This window comes from Cardiocondyla obscurior, linkage group LG04 (genome assembly GCF_019399895.1).
Source record: "Cardiocondyla obscurior isolate alpha-2009 linkage group LG04, Cobs3.1, whole genome shotgun sequence".
Classification (NCBI taxonomy): Eukaryota; Metazoa; Arthropoda; class Insecta; order Hymenoptera; family Formicidae; genus Cardiocondyla; species Cardiocondyla obscurior.
The window spans coordinates 5,027,492-5,047,867 of NC_091867.1; the positions used below are offsets into that span (position 1 = coordinate 5,027,492).

Here is a 20,376-nt window from a genome sequence, read left to right on the forward strand (position 1 = left end):
TGCAATGTCTATATTATTTTATCATGTCATGTCACTTCATGATGTACGTAATTGCTTTTTTGAAAATCCTACTTGCATATATGTATATAAAATATGCTTGCGAGTTTATTCTACCACAATCAATAAATCATACAATAAATCACAAAATGTATATCAATCAATAAATGGCACGTTCAGGATTAAATATTTATTCTAATCTGTTCTAGAATATCTATTTTAAGGCAACGGATCTGTAAAATGTCACATATTTCTAAATATTGTCATATTAATGTCAGTACATATAGAATATTAAAATCTATATATGTGCTTCACGCAATTATCAAGGATTCATTACTTTTATTTCATTAGTTCATTAACCACTCGTTATGTTAACTCTTACAAAATTCAAAAAGAAAATTAAATTATAAAAAAATATAAATTAATTACTTACCATAAAGTTGACCGGCTGACGTCTGATGCCTCTTTTAGGCTGCTTCCTTCTTACAGCATTCGTCGTTGCTTCTTTTAGCTTTCGTCGTTCCTATTCTTAGCCTTTTCGTTCCCTCTCTTACTTAGTCATTGCTCCTTAGTCTCCGTCATTGGTCCGCTTAGTCTTCAGTATTACTCCTGCAAACCACAAAACTCTTTTAACACCACTCTCAACGCGTCGATCATGCGCGAAATATAAAAGACTGCCGGTAAGCGGGGCGCACTAGAACTCATCATGCAATGTATTTAATTCGATTCAGTCTCGCGGGCTCCCGAACGAAATTACGAATGTCGCGTATGCACATAATCTATACCTAACACCAGATTCTTGTGTACAGAACATCACGTACCTAGACGTCGCAACAAGTCGTGACGAAGATCCATAAAGACAAGTAGAAAAAACGCACGTACGCCGGGATTCGGAAATGTTCCTTCGGACAATAGCGACGAGTTTGCTTCTTTTCCGCGGCTTGTTCGCACTTTCGCAGCGCAGCTAGTTAATGACGCTACCGTAACGTCTGTGATGGCAGGACTTGTCGGTGCGACAATGATGGCTGCCGCACCAGGCGGTATCTCCTCCCTTCCACCGCCGCTGTTACCAGCCTGCCACCGCGCAGTGCGCAGTGAGCACCGCTCGCAGTCTACGACAATTTCATCAAGGCGACAGGTCGTATGATTGACGTTTAGGCTATCGCCGAGCTAGCTTGACGAGGTTGACCAAGTGCTCGCATTGTCTTCGTGTCGAAATGATATTCAGGTATCAAAACATTGACGGACGTCTCCGCTAAAGTCGTTGAGAAAACATCGCAGCTCGAGTTGAGTGCTCGCTGATAGAGAGGTATGTTTGGTAAAGATGTAAACTGGATCGGTGGCATAAAGAGTAGATCGTGCGATTACAGGTTAACGTTACATATTTATATGAAATATATTCTGTACTGAGAAACGTGCATACTCTGCGCTTATTTTACTTTTTCTTTCTTCAATTTGTACTGAATATCTATAATATTCTGCTCTTTGAATACTAATTACTCTCATAATTATTTTCAGATAAATTGGCAACTGCAATGCATTCAATTTAAAGTTTAAATAAAGGTAAAAAAAAGAACTTTTTTAATAAAATTCTGCCGTTATCGTAAAATTGTCACAACTCATTTAGGTATTATCTAAGATTTTAATTGCTAATTGCTTATACGTTATCGTGACTTCGACATTCTTATAAAAGCTCGGTTAATTGATAGCCATTGATGCTTGCATCAGCACAGCAATAAAGCTATGCTGTATGTGTCAAAGTTTAAACATACATATTTAACACACGAGATGAATAACATTGAAATATAATTGTGTAACATGTAACATTTATCCGCAAGCGACATACACATTGTTATAAATATTTAAAGAACGCCATCGGTCTTGGCATGCAATCAACAGTATATAATACAATGTCAATCATAAATAAATTCATATTCCGGTCCGCTAGCTTGTCAATTCGTTACGTCTTGATTATGCGTCTATCTGGGGCATTGTTGAAGAATCTGTGACGCCGCGAGTGCAAGTGTGTTTCCAACGCCGGTAGTTTTGGGATATCCGACATTTTAATCGAGCAAATATTGATCACGCGAGCATAATTATAAAACGCACGTTATAGTCACGGAAAATTCTAGGGTAATTCGTAACGAATAGCGCGATTTATTGCATACAAGTGACGTTTGAATGATAAGAAGTTCCGTTGAGAACAATAAGAACAATTTTCGACACTTTTATTACAACGGCACTTCAGTCAGAGTGAAAAATGAAGGCGTCAACGCGGTAGAGCAGCACGGTGCAGAAAAATATTTCAAAATGTCGACGTCGGTATCAAAGAGCATTTAAGACTGCTTAATTCTCCTCACTCGGAGACGGTAACGGCAGCTGCTGCGGCAGATACGCCGCGCAGAAAACGCTGACAACCCTTTACTAATGTTCGCAATTCCTTATTCCGCAGGGATCATTTATAAAACGCCACGAGCTGCTTGTCCACCGAGATCCCGGGATAATTTGTTTGGAATTTGGTCTGGAGATTACGGAAAGTGTAACGCCTTGATTAATACCGCGACGAGATTCGAGAGGTGAATCGAGACTGGATTATGAAGAGTTCTCGCAGCGAACATCGATTATGCACGCTTGATTTGTCTGTCCCTCTTCGCTTTCTCCTCACTCTTCGCTCCAGCTCCTTTTTAGCTGTAATTCGGTCCCGTTGTCAAGCCGAGAACTACATTACACCCCGCGAGGAAGTCGGATTATCATTAAAAGGTTGGTTATATCTTTTTTACAACGTTACGCAATATTCCAAAAATAAGCACGGCCGCTAAAACGATTTCTTGCAAAGAAAATAACACGACGGACCTCTCGTACGTTTGGAACAGTGGAATTTCTCTTGCAACAGAAAATTACTGTAATTTTATTTCAGATGATATACCATTTCATCGATATCCGTTTAGAAGATCGTCCGCCTTGCGATCTGCTCATGGGCTCTCCTACGCAGCGTATACTTTATGGCCTGGAAAATTGAAATTTTACTCTGGTATAACATTACGGAAACGTGGCGCTACATTTGAAAATTGTTACGCTCTTCGCTGGACCATTAAACGTAAAACGAAGTAAGTCAATTAAAAGAACTTCCAATTTAACTTACTTTTAATTCACTGGATATAATTCGGCGTAGATTGAAACGTGAAATATTTTTGCTTCCGTTTACTTGAATAATTCTTTCAAAAAATCTCGGCGAAAATTATTCTCTGGCGTCGCTAAAAATTTCAAGAATCCGTAGAACCGGTTATTGAAATATCTATATCTTTCTTTTTATTTGATTCTTAAGGTATATGCACATATAAATACATATGCGCGAGAAAGACGTGTAGGTTTTGTGAATCTTGCAATGTGCGGTAGGTGGGTGGACGAGTCAGGCATGATATCCACTTAAAAAGCCCAGTCCCGATCGTCTCGCGAATAAGCGCGTCTCTGAATAGCCTTTTCTACCGTCTCAGGAATTTAAAGATGCAAAACCGTTCCCGTGCAGATACCCGTGCACTTACCGCGGAGCCGCTATACTTTGTAACAAATAAAGTGCATAGTCTCGCCAACAACGGCAGATTGTAAGCAGACACCTAATTCAGAATTAGCTTTGCGCCTCTGGGCTTCTTTGTAATCCGACTCTCCGGTAGGCTCTTTCAAACGCTTTGTACCGTACATGTCGCCTCGTATATCCTCCAACAAAAAGGTGCATTTTCTGTCCTGATAATCTATCGTAAAATCGACAGAGCTCTGATTCGCTAGACGTGGCAAATTTATAATATTCAATCAGTGTAGCGTTACTAAAACCAATTGTAAAAATAATACACGTTTATTCGAGTGCAACTTATTTAGATTTTTAATATCGCAGATAATTGAAGAGTATTTATTGTTTTAGGTATGGCAAATGTATATCATATGGTGAATGTGGTAAAACTGTCACGAGAATGATAAGAAAGAGAACGAGAGATCGGACGAAGCGAGACTATCCAGGCCGCTATTCCAGCGAATATTGAAATATTTCTGACGGAATTCCCATAAAGCGCGGTTGGGATACGAATGAACGAACGGTCCGTACCCTTCCACCATCGTCGCCGGGGATTCATAATTCTTTGGGGAAACTTTTTACTGTCATTTTCCACCTGCCGACCGCTATTCTCACCTGAAATAAAGGTCGTGCACGGGCTATTGTTTACCGCTGTTGAAACGCTTATCGATCCGTCGATGCAGAGCTGGTGTTTCATCGATAGGTCGACCTTTGCTACTTGCACCTGCCCGTGTATCAGCGTCAAATGGGTCCGTGCAACAACCTACGGCGCGACGTTTCGTGTTTACGTTAGCACCCGGCGACGGTATGCGCGAAAGCAATTTGTCAGCGCGATGACAAGAGAGACTCTGCTTGCTAGAGTCTCGTCCGAGCTCGCGGCGCAAAGTTAGGCTGGTGTTACGAAGCTGCAACTTTTCCGGGCTGACGTACCTCGGACGTTCTTTTTCCGTCGCGCGAAGAAGGTCGCGTCCCAGTTTCCGGGGAGAGTAACGAGCGCGCTCGGAAAAGACTCTCGTTAATTTATTCAAAGCGTAATCGAGTTTCCGGGAACGAAGTTCGGTGACTTGTTACACGGGAATAGTTGCCCTCTTTCTCCCCCCAAACGAAGTTTCGAGCGACTCCGCGAGATTCGTTCCCCGAGTTTTTACATTTCTCAGAAAAACTGCTTGATATTACAGGTCGTCCGTCACGGGAAATAAATCGTAAAACGTAAACAAGATCGAGCGGGAGGAACTCTCTACACGAATTGCAACGTCCAGATGGCTATTAGCGTTTTATTCGGCGATACTTTGTAGATAGAGCGTGCCTTCAATTTTTATCGGATTCCGCGGTCTCGTTTGATAATTGCAGTTTTAATCGGCGTGCCATACAGCATCAGCGAAACTATATGCGTGCCATACTGGTGAGAACGAGCGAACGGCACGGTTCTCGATTACGATAATCGCGTTGATTGTTTACGAGTCCGAGCTTCGAGTGGCAGAAATTAATTTGATTCGAAGTTCGAAGATCCGCAAATTGCGCGCGAGCAAAAAGTACGCACGATTGTTAAACGAGCGAAACATTCGGCACCGTGAAAATGAACGATAATGTAATCAGTGTACGGGAATCAAATAAAAAATACGTTCGATCTACCGAATACACTTCGTGTTTTGCGAAGATTGGAAATTCCGGGCGCAAAAAATGACTGATCCTCCAATTATCGATTTGTACAACGGCAGTGGACACGACCAATTTCGCTCGTTCTTGGACCATTTTTCACGTCGCATTAGTCATTAACTACTCGTCAGGGTGCACTTAGGTCCGGCTATTTCCCGTAACCCTTCTCTCGGCGTTGAACGCAAATTTTCACCGTTGAATCGAAATTTCCTCGTTAATGTTGAAACCGCGAATGTAAGTATCGTGATTGCGTATGAATATCTGTGCGATCTTTACATCGAGAGCCGCGCTTCAATACGTTAGGATGTTAGTTCGTCTGATTTCACCGAGTATATTCCTGTATTCGTCGGCAAGTAATACTCTCATCACGTGGAGTCCACGATGTAATTTTCCCGTATGATTTATGGTGGCTATAATGACCGAACGAAGGTCACGATCCCGAGGAGATCTTCTGGAATCGATCGAAGTCGGATGCAAGCCGTACACACGTACTTTCGAATTAACGTAAACCAGGAAACTACACGTATTTTCCTTTGAACCCACATTATTTGCGACATTGCGCGTTTCCCGCGAATTAGTTCAAAACGATCCCGAAGATTATCTTAATGCGCCATTCAAAGGCGAGTTAACCCCGAGAAAATCCACTCGGCAGCTCAATTCTATCCGGCACGTCGGATCATCGTTACATCTTATAAGCGCACTCAACAAAAGGCCAATCTCATCTTTAAAGTCGCTGTAAATCATACACGACGAGGTAACAATCCGCCTCGCGTACTCGTTAACACGCGCCCATAGTATTCGCGGTCGAAGGAAACGTGTTCGCGCCGAGCGAAACGATCCCGTCCCGTCTAGGGCAGCGTCTACTACGCGTTTAGGCACGACACGGCGTCAGGTATTTCGCTACCACTTACCTGTCTGGCCAGTTTTTGTCGGCCAGGTTCGGTCGAGCTTTGCGTGAACGGATAGGCTAGCGCCGCGTACCACTGTACTCTAGCTCGGCGCTGCATGAATTCATCAGCGATTGACGTTGATCGGGAAATGACGGACGCGCATCAGTAATATCGTTTGCATCAGTCGATCAAACCTGACAACGACCAACAGCGAATTGACGCAAGGGCAAGATCTTATAGATGCGATTGAACTGATTATACCGGCTGGAGGCAGCGGACTTGGAAACGAGATAATGCGCACGATTTCCGACTAGGTTGTTCCGCGGCGAACTGACTTTCACTTGTTGCTCTCGAGCGTCTTTCTTTCGAAGATTGCTCCGGTCCTCGCGTACCGTGACCCCGAGCTAGCGTTTGGTATTTCGACATTTCGTAATTGCGCATTCTCCGCTTTAAACGCACGTAGAGTGCCGGGTGAGCAAACCGCGTGCGTTCGCAAAATAAAAAAAAAAATTGAAATAAAATTTTTAACGCTCTGACGAAACGCATTCAGCATCGCCGGCCGTGTGTTTGACCGGAGCAACGGGAGCGTTTGTGGTCTAATCAGCACTGTGTTGCTTGGAACCGCGAAATTGCGGACGCCGAAGGTGAAATACCGCGGGATGGGTAGCCGTCTCCGCGCGTCTGTATAGATTGCGTTTACGTGTGTGCGTGTCTACGTATGCATGCTCGTACACCTCGACGGCTGGTAGTTAATGGATGCTTAGAGGTTGATAGCCTTGAGTTCAGTATGGGCCACGACTGGCTCTACCACCGGCTGATTCTTCAGCTCCATCTTCTCTTCCTTGCCCCGGTCACTCTTCGTCTCTTAGAGCAGGCGCTGCTCTTTCTATTACTCTCGTTCGTCCATCCATCTCCTCCTCCGTCATTTTCACATCTTCTCATCGTACTCACTCCCGCGATTGAAAACTTCCTTCTCGATTGAAAAAATTCCGATCTCTTTGCAGGATTCGAAAACAAATAGTCTGACATACGTACGATAGCCTTAGTATTGATATAATATTCTCTTTCTTTTAAAGATTTATCTATTTCTTTAATCTTTCTTTTTTGTAGGTAAAAAAAAAACGCTATGATATTATATAATGAATATGACGAAGAAGGAGTTTTAGTAGTTTTACTTTTATTAAGATAAGTATCTTATCGTTAGCTTGTGATAAAGACATCCGCCCCGGCGATGTTAAGCGTAACATCGTAAATCATTTAAGAGAGTGAATTCTGAACTCGATGCGCAACTACATTAAAAAATTCTTGAGCAGTCTTCGCGTCGCGCGTCATATTTAGAAAAATGGAGTTACGAGAAATTCTCATTAAGGCGGCGATAAGTTTTGCGACATTAATGACGAGACGTCTTATGCATGTAAAGCCATTTAGTCGCGGCACGTAGCCGCCCTCGAGTGGAGAGAAAGAGGAATAAAAGGAGGAACTGCGAAGAGAACTTAAGGATATTAAGATAAAATCAATAGAGAACTTAGTTTGGAGGAAGTGTTCGCGCGCGGGGGCAGCTTGAGAAAACTTCGCTCTTAATTAAGGTAATGGTGTCCAAGCACACAAACGTAACTGGCTGCGAGGGCGAGATGCTGAGCACCGGTGGACGGCGGGGTGCCGATAAGACAAGAACGGCGGGGGGTAGTGGAACAGAGGACTAAGGGGCCTTCTGTTCGTGTCCCTTTCTGCGAGTTCCTGGTACATGGCCGGCTCCGTTAGCTTAGTCACTGGACAACTACCGGGGCAAACACGGGACTGACTGCGGTCGTGCGTTTGTCTGACTGTGAACGCAATTTAGAGTCGTCTAACGTACCACCAGCATCTTTGACGCCGCCTGCGTGAATTTATTAAAGACTAACCCGCCGACGTAAACGTCGTTCCCCGTAAAATTCTTTTTCCGGAAACGTGATAGGTCGGCCGTAACGCATCTCACGCCCGAAAGATCATTATAATAAATTTTTGCGTACGCAGGCACGTAGCGTCGTATGATTTACTGCACGAGCGAAATTTACGAGTCAATTAGAGAGCATTCTGAAAATTTATGCTCTATAAACAATTCACGAAGTGGTAACGCACTTCGTCCTATCCAACGTTGAGTTTCTTAGTTAACGTGTACTCCGCGATCATCGATAAAAGCATGTTAAATTTTAGAAGAAAATAATTAGATTTTAATTAAATTATACATCTTACATCGATCGCTGGCGAATTAGGAAACGCTAGAGATATCGGTTATAAATTTTAACGCAGTTAAATATATCGCGGTCACGGGAGGGCTTTAAAAATATTTGCAGCGGCTTCTAATACGTTAAGCTCCGATCAATACAGGCCTCGGTGAATTAAAAACAAAACGAGGCGTATACTTTTGTATGCGTTTCATACACGATTAACCATTGTTATTCACGCCCGATTACCGAAAAACAGTGCATAACCTCCTCTCACCGAGCAATTATTTATCGCTTTATGAACCAATGGTGTTTGCTAACTAAATGCATATCGGCAATATTATCGCGATGATTTTAGTTCTCGCATAATCTGCGTATAATGAGCTGTTCGAAGATGACGGCAGAACTAGATAATATTTGCCCCCACGTTCTTGTGTTGTTCGAAAATATGAAACGCGTAACCCATTAATCTATTATTACACATTATTACAGCATACAGTCACACGCGGTAGTGCATGTTTTACCAAATGTATTTCTAGCGAGCATAAATATATATTAATAATATTAATATATGCGTACAAAGTAAGCTTTGCCGATTTACATCAAACATTTTGATACAACAAATTAATTTCTTGCAACGGCTAACTATTTAATTGCTACGGTAGGATAGATAATATTGGCTGTGTCTGAAAATATTTTTGCGTATAAAGCAAGATGCGATAAACATTTTTCTCTCTCTTTCTCTCTTTTTTTTTTTTTCCAAAGAGCATATTTATTCTTTTGTCGAGTAGCTCTCCGTGACAATGTTTTGAAGCCTGCCCTCGGCGCACAGATCCTGATATATTTATAAAGTGCGCAACAATTTGTACGCGAGCTCTCCATTAAAATCGCTTCCATCCACGTCGCGTTGAATATCGGCCGACAAAAACGCTCTCTCTTCATCGCCGCATCGACACGGATTAACGGCCGAGTATCCACTCTGCAAGTTTATCGGCGCTTCCCTATTATCACGCGGCCGGCTCTTTCGAAGGGTTACGCCGCTCAATGCGACAGGATGCATTTTCACGCGTTTTCGAGCTGAGCTCCGGTAAAACGCAAATGCCGCCTGCCGGTTTTAAATCTCGCCTGCAAGCTGACCTCCTTTTTTGCAACCATCGTAAGCGCCGATCCATTGATTGTGGACGGCAAAACGCATCACAACATGGCGCTGGCCGGCGTGAAGAAAGAATGAGAGAGAGAGAGAGAGAGAGAGAAAGATAGATCGAAGAAGAAACGGAGGAAACGGGAGAAGAAGCGCACGGTGCCCGAACTTGCGTGTGTTGAACGCAACGATGCATAACGTGGGGAGTTTTACTTCAAGAGGGGTCGAACGCGGGGAGAGAGACGCCGAGGGGGGCGCGATGCACGCAGTATATGTTCGCACCGGACCTACGGTTGGAAAAGGGATCGGAGCTGGCTCGGGCATAAGAGATCGTCCGTAGAGAGAAGGGATCGTCGTCGGCCGTGGAAGAGCCTCGTCGTTCGGTCGGCAGGTGAGGAACGGGACGTAGGGGGGGTGACGAACCATAGAGGGGAACATTGCGAGAGAGGAATGGTAAACGACCATGGTGATCGAAGGGAAAGAGATTCAAGAGCGAGAGAGAGAGAAGCAAGATCGCGCGCGAGCCGGTCGGAGATGGAGCGACGAAGTGGGGGACTAGAAAGAGAGAGTAGTGGGGGAAAGAAAGAGACGACGCGACTCCGGTAGGCTCGATTGCTCTGCGTGTCCGCTGCGGCGCGCTAGTCTCGGTTCATCATTCGAACGTAACGGACGTACGCTTGCGGCGGTGGCTCGCTTCCACGTGGAGGCAGAGCTCCGGACTGTCGCCGATGTGACCGTTTGTCGCGCGCGTTATGCGGATAGTGTTTCCACGGCGACGCACGAGTGAATCGCACTTTGCGTGGTCGACGAAAAGGAGCAAGCCGGGTGCCGGCACCGGTGACGCGTCGCCGCGTTCGGAAATTCACCTCGCGCTCGCGACTGACTTTATAGTGCAGTGACGCGATTTTTTAACGGTACGGTGGTGCGCTTGCCTTGCAGTGAGACTCGCTGGACGGCAGCACGTAACGAGTGGTGTGCCCACGACGGAGTTTTGGATTACCTGAAGCACAATCCAGCCGGAGGCGAAGGGGACTCGGCGCTGTGCTCGGAGCAAGAGACGTGGACGCAGCCGGCGTCGCAGAAGGGATCGCCGTATACAAGGTCAGTGTCTTTTCCGATCATTGGCTTTTGCGAGACAAAGAACGAGCGGCGCAAAAACGGAGCGGAGTACGCGTCGCGTACGCGTAGCAATTTCGATGATTTACCAAACGGTCCTCGTCTCAAAACCGATAGGTCCATTTCGTGCTTCGAACAAGATGGCGTTCTTAAACAACGACCGAGTGTCTTCGATCTTTTTTCGCGATCTTTCGCGCGTCAACGGGGCAAAAAGCCAGTGGCGCACGTCTGGAAAACAATCGATAAAGATCTCGACTTGAAAGTTTCGTATTGTGGGCATCTTTTTGCATTCGAAATCGACGCGTAGATCATGCGGAATAATTCAAGCGTCCCGTCGTGTCTCGTCCGTGCCGGTTTCGAAGTGGAACTCGACGGGCAGTTTTTATTGCGCTTTCCGAGTACCCCGCTTTTTCCGGGAAGAATCGCGTGAATTGCGCGTCGAACTTTTCGTTGGATTCGATTGACTCGCGCGACGAAACCTCTTTGCGGAATTACCCGATTAAATGCAGCGTGAATCAACGCCGCTTTTAATCGGGCGCGATAACGATTCGTTACGGAACGATATCACTTCGGCAGTACCAACGCTCCCCTTTTGCGGCCGTTATTATCACCGAGCGAGATGAATGAGCATGATTTCTAAATTGGACAGCGTTTGACACCTCACTCGACTTTTACCGGTCCGATTCTCGCCGCTCTTTCGAGCGAGACCGGATGAACCTCAAATTTTGTTCGTTTTTATCTAAATTCAGTTAGCGCGCACGCTGATAAAAAAAAAAAATTGTGTGCATATGTGCGTATAGATTTTTTTTTTTTTTTCGCGACCCATTTTAATACACGGCGCCGTGCGCGCAATTTCATTTACATCGTTCGGCGCGATTTATTTAACTCCGCGCTTTTTACGCCGAACTGGACGAACATAATATAAAACACACGATGCCGGTGCGTTTAAATTATTATTCGTAAAAATTACTGCAACGGTAATTACAGCGATACGTTTCCACCGCGCTATTCGTCGCTGCGCAACTAAAAAGCCAATACTGCACAGGTTTGTTAAAATGAAGATATCGTTATTATAAAAATTCTCGCGTGTCATGCAGCGCGGCGTGTTGTTGATTTTAACGTAACTGAATTTGTTTTGACATTGCGTACATTTGATATCCGACGAACTTAATGGAAAAACACAATTGCGTCCAGTTTATTATTCCATCGTTCCTTTTCTTTCTCTTTCTACCTTTTTTTTTTCCTCCTTTTTTTTTCTCTTCCTAAAGACTTTATGCGGAAAAAAAAACGGAGCGTCGTAACTCTTTCACTTAGATTATGCGTGTTTACGCATTGTTTACACCTAGCCCGCGCACGTATGAGCTTACGCATCAACGCGCACACTCCCGTAACCAATTCAGCAAAGCAACAGCGGCACGATTCCGTCCGGCTTTGATATGGTTTTAACTAGGGCCGGTCGTTAATCCATTGTTCAACTTCCAAGACTTCGATACTTTTACGCGGAAACGCGCGTCGGCTGCGATATATTCCGATACCCTCCCCCATTCGTTCACCGTAGACACCCAGGGTGTTTATTTTGTTGGCGCCGGTATTTTTTCCGCGTGCGTGTGCGAGTATCAGGAGGGAACACGCCCGTCTCTACGCGCAGTGTCAACAAACCGATGTCGCCGTTGACGACGCCCGGTCTCTCACTCGTTGCTCCGCGCGTACATCGGCTCGGTGATTCGTAGAAGGAGAGAGGGAGCTCAAAGGAATTCTTCAATTGTGCACCGAAGCGAGAATAAAGACGCGGGAAGTCGCCCGCGCTCCTTGCCCCTCCGTCTTTGCCGTACGATCGCGCCAGTTTCCTCCAGAACGCGTAATGAGTGTTTTTCCGCCGCGGTCGCGTCAGCGAAACGTGTCTTTAATGTGCAGAGAGAAAAAAAGCATATCTGTAATTGAAGGCTTCCGCGTTCCTTCTTTTTTCTCTCTCTCTCTTTTTTTTTCTCTTTTGTCCCTTTCGTTTGACGGTCATCGTTGACGGTTAACGATGGCAAATAATGAATAACACAGAAATAAAGAGGCGCTTCAGAGTGAACGCCGGTAGTGAACTGTAGTTTTCGAATAATTGATTCGGACGGTGCAAATAATTGATTCATCGCCTTGTTCGATTCTTCGCTAGCGTTAATTGCACGTAAACTTCGCTGTGACGCTTGAATCGCGCCGTCGATTTATTGAACGGTAGAGTCCTTCAGAGTATTCTGTTACAATGCGGAACGAGTTTGATGTACGATGAGAAACCAGTTCTTTTTACGCTTCGTCCCCGAGAGGCAAAATATTTGATGGAAATCAGCGGATCGCACCGTCGGGCGAATAGACTATGATTTTATGAATTATTTTAGGCGAGATTTACTTGCTGCGTGAAATCGCGATAAATAATAAAAAAAAAAAAACAAAATTAAATCGACACTTGGTTTATCTTTATGAATTGATTTTGGAAACTAAATTCGGAAAATATTGACCGATTGTTTCGGCGATAAACGTTGTAGCTTTTTGTCGAAATCGCGTTTTCTTGAACGATATCGTTGTCTTTTGTGCGGTGACTCCCGAGGCGCGGTGGGACACATGGTAACCGTCGTGACGCGAAATAAGCGGGCCGAAGTATAAAAGTTTACGTGACAGTTTTCCAACTTCTATCCGGAGCAACGGACGCTATCGGCTTCTGTGTGGCCTCGTGGCCTTTTTGTGGATTCGCGGAGAATAAGAATGCGACGCCGCCGCCGGTGAAAAAAATGATTGCACGCTCAAATGCGGAGATCGCCGTAATCTTCCGCTTTAGAAACTCTGACTGATACGTACCATCGGGTTGTATGAAAAAATGATAAAGCCGATCGCATACGGAGCACGTGCGCTAGGCGACACGGCTATCTCGTTTATCTGTCTTCGTGTTCACGTAAGCGCGCGCGGCAGAACATCGTTGACGTTACGTTACCTCTGCATTATTGAGTCGAAGCGTTTCTGCTTTTTCTAACTGATAGCAGTCGGTTTCGTATAGCCGCGATCGTTTTTGTATAGCCGAGAAGTAACTATGCAACATCTGGCGTTTTGTTAAGAGCTGCACCCCCGATCGATGCGGCGAAGGACTGCACGCAAAAAAAAAGCACCTCCCATAAATTTTAGATTACGGCGGATTATGATCTTTATATGCATTCAAGGATACCTTCGAGGTGAATGTATAGCCAACATTAGCGGAGGGCTTCGAATTTTCAAGGTATATCTAGACTAAATATAGATGACGTTATTATTTGAGCTTACGATCGCCGTGAAATATGCGGCTCTTTGTAATACGCGATATTTCGGAGGATAATCTCAAATTTGTTGATGGGAATGACGGGAATGTTAGATAAATTAGGAATTTGTGATCTCTATCATGCTCGCTCGTTTATCAAACGCGCCTCACGCTGCGTCTTATTGCCCCTTAATTATGATAATGACGAGTACGAGACGTAGCAGGGTATCTGTTGCATCATCGTTGACGTATACACGCCGTTTAGACGTTCAATAGTTTCTGTGAGTGCTTTTGACCGACTCCATTCGAGTCCGCGTGTTAACGCCGCTTTGTTAATTACATTCTCTGAGATTACGGCAGGAACAGGTGGCCCCGGCGATTAGCCATTGTCCATTCTGGAAACCCCGGTCGGACGGATACGCTTAAGTGTCGTCGATAAGTACTGATTAATGTACTTCGAATGCGTGGTATCAATATCCAAGTCGAGGCACTTTAGCTTCTCGAATGAAAAATTAGCCTGTTTCAAGTCTGAGGAAACTTTTCAACGGGTTCTCTCGTGATCGAAATCGGAGAGCCTATCGTGCGACCGTTCGGAAAACTTCCCATATCGAACATTTCAGCGGTCATTCTTTAATGTATACACATTAGGTATCTTTAATACTCTTTCGCATCAAAGGATACATTTCCGAAAAAAGGGTCTGAATATCTCCGCGATTATAAATTAAATGTATCTCACAGAAGTTTGAAAAAAAAAGAAAAAAAAGATAATAAATCGACTGTTCGGGAACATACGTGCATAGCTCGTTTTCAGCAGTTTTCATTTTCAAAAGCAAGGCGAGAGGGAGTGGGAGAAAGGGATAGAACCTTGCAGGCGCATTCGCGCCTGTAACGGATCGTGAATTCGAGAACGACAATAAATATGCCGGTAAAAGACCGGCCGGAGTATAAAGGCAACACAGCCTCACATTTGACGCGCAGGAGCAGCTGCCGCGTAGGCTCTATCCTGCGGTCGGAAGACGATCCTCGAGAACGCGGCTAATTTTACGAAGAAAACCGAAACGAAACAAAGGCTGGCGGTATTCACTCGCTACACGAAGCTATAAGCGCACACTTATACGTTTTTCTTAATTTCTTTTTTTCTTTTTTTCTTTTTTTTTTTTACGTTCGAAAACGCGTCGGGATTTAACTCGTATGCGATTCGGCGCGTATTTATGCAACCAGTCGTATCTCAATCTCAATGCGCTGTCGCGCACGCGGTCGTAAAACAGCGCGATGCATGCGCAAAACATTCCGTCGCGTGTGCACGCATTAACGCGTAGGAGCATGTCTACGATCGGACGGTGAATTTATGGTAATCGGCTGCCTGTGATAACCCGCTGGAACTTGGCTCGTCGCGAAAATTGGAAAAACTGCGGAGTAGAAAGTTCAGCGGAACCGTTATTTTAACTTCGGTGCATCGTAGCCCGCAATATGAATTATCGGCCCCGAAAAATAAACCTTCCGTTCCATTTCGGGCTATCGATTTCTAATATTATCAATATTTATTCACATATTCGCGTAATTCTTTCATTCGTTATATACTTATATCTATGTATAATAATATCGATTTTATCCGATACATGCGTATCAAATATCGTGTACCACGAGTTCAGACATAACATCATGCTCCGTCCGTCGGCCGATGAGCGCCACTGAGTTGCATGCCAGAATGCTGCTGCCTTTCTTTCTTTCTGTTTCTCGTTCCACCGCTCATTCGTGGCACTCATTCCGACTCGAATTCATATGGGGTGTACGCGCGTTCCTACTTCGCTGAATAATTCCACGGAAGAGGCAGACGGCGCTTGCTCGATTACGGTACAAATTTAAATGGGCTCCGTTTGGGAAAAAGCAGCATTGCTCGTAAACACCCCGAAATGTCACTTGCGTTCTACGTAAGTGTTCACGCAAGTCCGCTGTAACTCGGCATAGGCTCGCCACTTATATCGTAAACAGAGCATGAAAAAAGCGAAGAACAGGCGTCGTACCGTGCATTAAAAATAAAAATAAAAATCAAACTTTAAAAAAATTTTATACGTACATATATAAAATTTTTTTTATTTTTTAATATATAGGTTTTATCTTTTAAGAGAGGTACATTGCGCGCTTGGTGCATTCAAAAACGTAGTCTAATATCGTGACGCGATATATTCGACCTGACCCGACCCCAGCCTTAGGGTTTTCCGGATCGTTCGGCATTCCACGAGCAGATGCTTGCATTCCGATCGGTAGGAACAAGTCGCGCGAGCGATCGATACCGTCGGTTTTACTGTATCTTATCGGTTATGCGACCGCCGTCGTCATTCAGTTTTCCGGTTCAGAGACACTTGCGATCGCAATCACGATTGCGTGCGTGTATACGGTTTTTATGGTCCACGAATAGTTTCAAGTCATTGACCTGCATATGTTACGCATAATATTACTTCCCACGACACAAAGATTCATCGAGATGATTTCATAATCGCCCGAACTAATAAAATGCAATAGCAGGCGCGACATATTAATTTAAATTTTAACAATCGTCTCGCACGCGGCGCTGAAACAACGTGTACGAAAGTAGACCGCAACGAAATAAAACATCGACGACATTATTGTTCGACTTCCACCGCGTAATTGTCTTTTACGAGTGAACAGCTTGCAAGCGAAAAATTTCTGATTGCTTTGGCGCAAGGCGGTCAAGTTTTGTCGAATAAATTTTCAACGCGCGGCTTAAAAAGAAGGCAGGTTAAGTGTGAAAATGGAAATGAGAAAATTTGTACCGGACATTGCTTGACCTCACTTTACGATAACGTAGTAATAATGCAACTCTGCCACTTGAGTTATTTCTACCTTGAAAGAGAATCTCTTTTAAATATAAGCAGGTAGTCTCAAACACCTGGCACTGCCGAAGGTCTTCACACCAGCAGGTATACACTGAGAAACAAGCTAAACCTGCCGCTTCTTTGTAACAATATACTCACGATAAGCCCTCGCGGTTCCCCCCATTTTTTTTTCTTTTTTATTTTTTGTTGTATCGCTTGAAAAATTTATCGGCGAAAGTTTCGAAAGTAGCGAAGGGAAAAATAAATTTATTAAACAAAGCTTGAAATGAAAAACGAGAAATTATTATCTCGAGATTTTTACCTCTTTTAAAGCTTAGTGGAAGTTGTTCATTTTGCGCTTCGGTCTTTATTCCTTGCATCATATAGCGGCAAATAGAACGTCTTTAAAAAGTTATTTAAACTCAAATTTATCGCCGTACTCTCCACCGTTCTCGCTGTATCACCAATTCGTTATATAATGACTTGCTGTATTTCTTCTCATTGAAAGTACTCGTGGATCGACAACCGCCGAGCCAAAGAATGCTCGGCTTCGAAGCTATCTTGACAGTTAATTTCCTGAGTGGCAGCTGCATGTATACGGCGAATAATCGAATACACGTACGCGTTACTGTACATCGATTTCATATATACGCCGGAATCTATGCGCATTTTAATTACGAAAAATGTATATGTATAATGCTTATCTACGGCACGTGCAATATTTACAGTGCCGTCGTAGCTGACGATTCCCATTGAATCGATGCACAATCTCGGGCATTAATATTAACGAGAACAATTTTATATTCTGTAACTAGTACTCGTACGGAGCATGCAGCTGTTCTACAAAAATAAATGTAAAAAGTACAGCGCGTAATATACTGGGAGATAACGGGAGAATCGGTAATCATACGACAACAAATAAAGCTTGAGCCGTACAATGATAAGCAATATCGTACGGATAAACGTGTTGCTTCGTAATGTCATTAGCGGACGAATTAATGAGTTTTTCGCGTAGCGTCCTGTCGCGGATTCTCGTTGCTCATTTAGTAACGCGACGAGTAGTCGCCCGATCCCGATCGCGTTTACGTGTAAGCGGATTTAACAGCCTTTTGTGACAGTAGCGCTAAGAAGATTATGATAAAACAATGTATATGTCAGAACGAGCTGCGGAGAAATGAAATCTGTATGACGGATACAAGTCTGTACGTAATTCGATGCGCGATTCCATTAAAACTGTATTTTCCATCCGGCATTTATTCACGCTCAACCAGTCGGTCAATGCGCGTCGAAGTGAATAGAGGCGGCTGCGGATGAAAAGAAATTTACGGATTTTTGTACGATCAGTGTCATTTATTATGCAATTTTGACAACTGCGGCAGGAAAATGAAAACGAAGCGAGGCGAGGCGATTCTTTCTCCGCGCGCGAAAGCCCCGCCAAATGAGAAATAAATCCGCGCGGAAATTGTATATACGTCGAACGAAAAATATTTTTCGTAAGCTTGTTTTTCATGCGTTTTCTTTCATGCATTTGCACAACGGTAAGGGATTTATTTCCCTTGGTTTACCAGACTTTCCTGTTTTACTTTCAAATTAAAAGAGAGGTGGATAAAGCGGTTTCAAATATGAATAATTCGTAAAACATAGAGATTATATCATATTCACGCACTTTGTACGCAGAAACGGCAGAGCATTATCTATATATAGAAGTGAATACACTAACTATAAACCTAAAACGCCACGGTGCTCTGTGCCCGCTGTAGAAGAGGATATTTATTTTTAACACGCTTCTCTCAAAACATTACCGGCGTTAGTTCGTCGTTTATACGAATATTCCCGCGTTAAAAGCTGCTGTTTTCTGGAATCGTTTTGTCATGTAACTTCGTAATACTACAGCGAGATAATGTTGAATGTCGTAAAATGCATTTGAAGGATGAAGGAAGCTTAGAAATTATTTCAAAGTATTCTCGCTGAAAAGAATTTTATTTCTACGATCTATTTTTTATTTTTTTTAATTTTTTTTTGCTATTTATGAGAAATATATTTTTATATCTTTTACATTTATTGACGCGTTGATGCGTTTTTGAGCGTCTGCTATTAAGCTTACAACTCGTAGTTATTTTATGTTTTCGAGTCGCGAGAGAGTATCGTATCGCCACGTGATTTTGATAACGAGAGTTCTCGAATATTGATCGTTTTAGTTTGGCATTGTGTGTGAATTTTATTGTACGGGGAATATTTTATCGAAGTATCGATGAGGTATACTTTGCGCGGATATAAGAGTCGGGAGTAATCCAAGCCGTGATTACACCGACCGTTGAGGAAAAGTCCTCGACCGGGATGTGCGACAGCTCGGGCGCAAATGGGAATGCAGCGTGACCCTGAGCGGATTAATAACGTGGAAATTACGTGGGTCTAAAACTCTCTCGCAGTCTGTAACAAAATCAGAACGTCGAAGATTGGTCTGCCCTGAGCGATTACGACAGAAAGGGAGGAAAAAAAAAAGAAAAAGGGAGAGGGAGAATAAAGATCGGCGATAGAGGGTGAACGGAAAGAGGCAAGGGAGAAAGAGAGAGCGGTCCAAGCCCAGACCAATTCAGCGCAGGGCAAGCTTTGACGATAATTACGTCATAAAAAAATAATAGCTCGACCGGTTTCGCGTTGGTATACGTGTACTACCGCGGGGCTCGCGAGAGATCGCTTGTGCGTCGTAAAGAAGAACGGCTTTTCTCACGTGGCACCGACCGATCGTCGCCGATCATTCACCGTGCGGAATACCGTTGCCGACGTTTCACAATAACATTTCGGTCTGCGTTTACTGCGTTAACGACTATAAAAAGATATCGAAGATACTTAAACAACGCGGTTAGTAATATAAATATCACAAGACGCAAAAAAAAAAAAAAAAATATTATATTGCTAACACTAAAAATATCAAATACAATATTTAATTTCCTTTTCTTTTTTAGGAATATTAGCATTCACGTGAGAAAGACATCTTGATTTTTATGGCTTTCATGACTTTGTATTCAAATATTTCTAAGCATTAAGTATTCTACTTGTAAAACTGCATTTTTTTAAAAAAGAACAAAAAAATAAGTATTTTCTTTCCGAGAAGATTACAGGATACAAAGCCTCCTTTTCGTCCTTGCTTTTCTCAGACCTCGCGCAATCGCTTCCTCCGCTTATGCACTCTCCACGACATTAGTTGCGTTGCCGGTGGCCAACGTTGAAGAAACCCACGCGTATTCCGCGTGCATACCGAGGTAATGCCCAGTGCTCCTCAAGCTATTCGATAGCAAACCGGCGGCAAACTTATTGTAAATCAAAAACTCGGAAAGTTAAAGAGTTAGCGAAAAGTCCGCAAAGTTTTTACTTACGATAAGTAGATACGGAATCGAGAACAGTTTAATTGACCACGCTCTCCATACTTTTCTCAATATTATTCAAATTATTACTAAAAGCTATATTTTTAATCATCTAAGTAGATAATAAAATTGTTTTCTTTCACGCGCGTTTCGCGAAACATAAAAATCAAGATGTAAAGTTGAATTTTATAGATCGAGAAAATAATTCTTATATATATCTCGTACATTCTCACTGTGTGCTCAAGTCGTGAGCTAATTGAGAAACTCGACCGGTGTGCCGATACGCGAGCCACCGCCACTTTGCGTAGTACTGATTTTAGCCCACGTAATCCTGTTC

At 43.6% G+C, this 20,376-nt stretch overlaps 1 protein-coding gene and 1 long non-coding RNA gene across 3 annotated transcripts in view; both read left to right on the forward strand.

Annotated features, from left to right (window-relative positions):
* Positions 1-1,122: 1,122 nt before the first annotated feature.
* On the forward strand, positions 1,123-8,920 carry LOC139101740 (uncharacterized). The gene is made up of 5 exons (XR_011545608.1): positions 1,123-1,306; positions 1,516-1,560; positions 2,450-2,757; positions 2,915-3,104; positions 3,914-8,920. It is a non-coding gene; the product is annotated as an uncharacterized lncRNA (long non-coding RNA).
* A 766-nt stretch (positions 8,921-9,686) lies between these two features.
* LOC139101742 (fat-like cadherin-related tumor suppressor homolog) overlaps positions 9,687-20,376 on the forward strand; it is a 170,003-nt gene continuing 159,313 nt past the window's right edge. The window contains exon 1 of one of the 2 annotated variants that reach the window (XM_070655127.1): positions 9,687-10,554. The gene's annotated coding sequence lies outside the window, so the exon portion shown is untranslated. The remainder of the gene's footprint in view (positions 10,555-20,376) is intronic. The other variant, XM_070655126.1, reaches the window with a different exon arrangement.